The sequence below is a fragment of the Heptranchias perlo genome, chromosome 20 (assembly GCF_035084215.1).
Source record: "Heptranchias perlo isolate sHepPer1 chromosome 20, sHepPer1.hap1, whole genome shotgun sequence".
Taxonomy (NCBI): Eukaryota; Metazoa; Chordata; class Chondrichthyes; order Hexanchiformes; family Hexanchidae; genus Heptranchias; species Heptranchias perlo.
In genome coordinates, this window is record NC_090344.1 from 16,262,301 (window position 1) to 16,266,426 (window position 4,126).

A 4,126-nucleotide genomic window follows, 5' to 3' on the forward strand; every position below is an offset into this window, starting at 1 on the left:
TAGATGTAACGGCTTAACCACTCGGCCATCACAAGCAGCGAGTGCTAGTAATGCACGGCTGTAAATCAGAATGTGCAAGGTACTCAGAGGAGATTTGTGAAATTATATGTTGTTTCAAACAGATTTCCAACTGGACACAGAGAGCCCGATGCCATGCAAACGTTGCTGTTTCATTGGTAGAATTTACACTTACCACGCGAGGGAACAGGGTTCGTATTCCCGACCAGTTAAGGCGCATTTTTATTCTGCACCTCTGAGATCGCCTGAATTGGGATAAATTCACCGTCAGTTTCAATCTGCACACCGCCGTGAGGCATTTTACTCTCTCCGTGTGTGTTGCATCGACAAGCCGGCTGCATTCTGGCCTCTGGACCTCAAACATGCTCGAGGATTAAATCAATCCTGCTTTCTGCAACGCTGAAAAGATGTGAGAAAGAAATGAGTGAATCTTCACTGGAAATAGTGAAACAGGAGGGTTCTGGGATTTGAACTGGGGACCTCTCGCATATCAAACAGTGAAACGCCCAAAATAAATACCATAATCCGAGAACAAGGAGCCGTCAGTAACACAACCAGACAACCAGTTAAAATATCCCTGCGACCCACAACCGATCGCCCATTCATTCAGACCGCTTCTGTCCATCGAATCATAGAATGGTTACAGCACAGAAGGAGGCTGTTCGGCTCATCGAGCCCGTGGCGGCTTTATATAAGAGCAATCCAATTAGTCCCATTCCCCGGCCCTTTCCCGGTGCTCTGTATTTTTCCCCTTCAAATTCCTTTTTTAAGTCACGATTGAATCTGCTTCCAGCACCCTTTCAAGCAGCGCATTCCAGATCAGAACGACTCGCTGCGTCATTAAGTGTTTCCTCATATCGCCTTTGGTTCTTTTGCAATCACTTCAAATCTGTGTCCTCTGGTTCCCGACCATTCCGCCAATTAAAACAGCTTCTCTTTATTTACTTTATCTAAACCCTTCATGACTTTGAACACTTCTATCAAATCTCCTCTGAACCTTCTCTGCTCAAAGGGGAACAACCCCAGCACGAGGCAAATGCGGTCAATCAGCTTGAATTAATTTGTTTGATCATTAAACAGACCTTTAAAGACTGGCCCTGTTTTGTGGCAGTGTGAGCTAATGGTTTAAATCGCTGGTTTCAATGTCTGGGGCTTTTCTCGATTCGAATTTTACCATTGACAGAATTTCTGCAAATATCCATTTTAACCTGTTCACAGAAAACCCGATTACAGTGCGATGGAGCAGAGGATGTGAAAGAAGCTGAACGTGGAAGTGCAGATATTATTTTCATCACGGGGACAGGTCACGTTTCCACAGGTAAGGACCTCTCAACTTAAGATTCTTTCCAGCAGAGTGGGACAGGTGATCAGAGTGACCGGGCTCTAGCGGCGCAATCGGTCCTGATATGAGATACAGGCTCGGGAAATGCCGAGGTTTTTTAATTCGAGTCTCACCGAGATCAAACAATCCTTTTACTTGTGAACATTTCGAACGGAGTTGAAGGCACAATTGGTGTATTCCAAAATTCATTTAATTATCTGAATTGCCATGTGGTTCCTCCGGTCCATTGTTGCAATAGCAGATGAGATGTTTAGTATTACTTGTTTCCAGGAGGGAGGCTGCAGTTTTGTAGAAACAAACTATGATTTTGATCCATCTTCAAATCGTGGGATTTAACTGGAGCTTTAAACCAGCGCCAGAGGCCGCTCAGCCAGGATACTTTCCATCCTACACTTCAGGAGCTAGTTTTACAGGAATAGAATTACTGCAAGCAATAATTCTACCCCTGAAGCACCAATGCTGCCACGGCAGCAGGATGCATGTGTCCAGTTAGAAACGTGTCTGAAGGAACATGCAGTCTGAGAGAGCCGGAAGTCCAGCAGATTGACTTTCGGTCTGAGCAGGTGTTGAGTCTCCTTCTTGAGAGAGTTTCGCCAATCCAGCTCAGAGTGGTTTAAGAATCATAAATTCGGATGAGACTGGAGCCACTTGTGTAAGATGAAGTGTCGGGGGCAGTTTCACATCCTTGACGGACATTAATGATCCTGTTGCGGTTTTGCTGCAAAATTTCACTTCCCAGCTCCCGAACTAAAATCCAACGCCGTTGCAACTCGAATCCACAGCCTTTGAATGGCTTATCAATCAAAACAAGTAGAAGTCCAACACACTAGCCATTGCACCACAGGGTCAGTTACGAAAAATCCCGAATTTAAAGAAAGACGTGTTTCTCCGTCCAGGGGCAAAGTGACAATGGATGTTATTCAAAAAACTGTCCCCGCGAATCTGTCTTTACTTATTTTTTTGTAAAGCTTCGATTTTTAAAGTTATCAAAAGCCGAAATAAATAAAGTAAATTATAACAATCGAATCCGTGATTAAGGCGTTACAACATAGTCTGAGCAACTGAGTTAACCGGCCGTACTGACGGTCCATTAGACATTTTAAATAATTTATGTACCTGTACACTAGTTGGTAGCGCTTTCTGTACTTGGACCCCGAAATCTCTCTGCTCCTCCACAGTTCCCAGTTTCCCACCATATAGAAAACATTCTAATTTATCTTTTTTAGATTTAAAGTGGATGATCTCGCTCTCCCCCACATTGAACTATATTTGCCGCAGTTTTGCCCACTCACTGAAACTATCAATTCCCACTTTTCAACTTCCTGCTTCAATCTTCATGACTTATTGCGTCACCAGAAGGCTGCGTGTTCAAATCACGGGGTAACCGTTACTTTTCGAGCTGATCAGATTCTGCATCGTTCCGGGATGAATCTTTTATCTGCTTTTTCTCAATAAACAGAACCTTGCTCTAAAATCTGCTTCCCTGGCTCTCAAATTTCAGGAAGGCGTCTCATTCCGCCCTCGACTATTGATTTTGACCTGCGGTTGAAACTTTTGCAAAGAGGGAAAATAAGTCCCCAAATCGCTCCACGTGAATCTCAAACGCTTTGGGAAGAAGTTCAGTGCAAACAATCAGGAATTTAAAGGCAGCTCAATGACCTGCACTTTCATTGAATGAGTTTTGTTCGCCATTTCATTCGACCGTGAAATCGCTCCCGGCTTTCATCTCACTGAAGTGAAGAGTGTGACCGCGTTACATCTGTCAGAGTGGAAGTGACGAGTTTGGGGTCGGTATGGGTCGTTTATAACTTTTGAAATCTCACCAAGCAGCAGAGAAAAAGAAACTTGGAATCAAATTGTCCCTGTCAGTGATGAATTGAAGTGAATATCGCTCCAAGCAGATCTGGACAACTCGCAGTGCAGCCGCACAGGAGTTCCAAATCCATGTTCTCGCCACTCGGCAATCGCATGAACTGAACTTTACTCTGACCCAGTGTCACCGCGCTGAAATCGCGGATGTCTCGGCCACACTTTTTCTGAACATCATGGTTACTGGTTTAAGAGTGAAAACTGCCGTCCGCTTCACTGTAAGTGCAAGAGACATCTTTGCAAACACCGAGTCGTGTCACAGACCTGCTCGTCGGACCTGCTAATTTCATCTCATCTCATTTTCAGCAAACCTGAATATTACTGGAATAGAGAATGGCGAATCACAGCTCGAGAAATCAATCCTCTCGACCACGAGGGGACGGAGTCTTCCAACATCCAGGTGTTTAATGACAAGGTGAGTTTAATGTTCAGGAATAATAGAGCACAGATTTTCGGTCGTGCAAACTTCACACACTTTATTTTGGAAAAGTAAACTGATAGCAGAGAGAATTTATTTTGATCGCTGCAACCTGAATTTTTAGTTCGTTGAATCAGTAGTTCAAAAAGAAACGTGTGCTGTCTCTGTGGCGCAATCGGTTAGCGCGTTCGGCTGTTAAACGTAAAGGTTGGTGGTTCGATCCCACCCAGGGACGGTAGGGTAGCTTTTATCTTCATGGTCTCGCATTTCCTGGTTCTGATGTTTGTTTTGGCTGCAAAACAAATGCCCGCTTTCGATGGCCAGCTGAGTGCGGCCGATCTTCCATCATTTCACCTGTGATTGGCTTCGCCGAAATCTGAATTCTTCTTGACAGACAAGGTCTGACATCGATATTTCTGTAGTGACCGACACCAGACTGTTTCCACAATGAATGTCACTCCCTTTTATTTTGGAAACGC

General features: G+C 44.4%; 1 non-coding gene across 1 annotated transcript; it reads left to right on the plus strand.

Annotated features, from left to right (window-relative positions):
- Positions 1-3,807: 3,807 nt before the first annotated feature.
- trnan-guu (transfer RNA asparagine (anticodon GUU)) lies at positions 3,808-3,882 on the plus strand. Its single transcript has one exon. It is a non-coding gene; the product is annotated as a tRNA-Asn (tRNA).
- Positions 3,883-4,126: the final 244 nt, after the last annotated feature.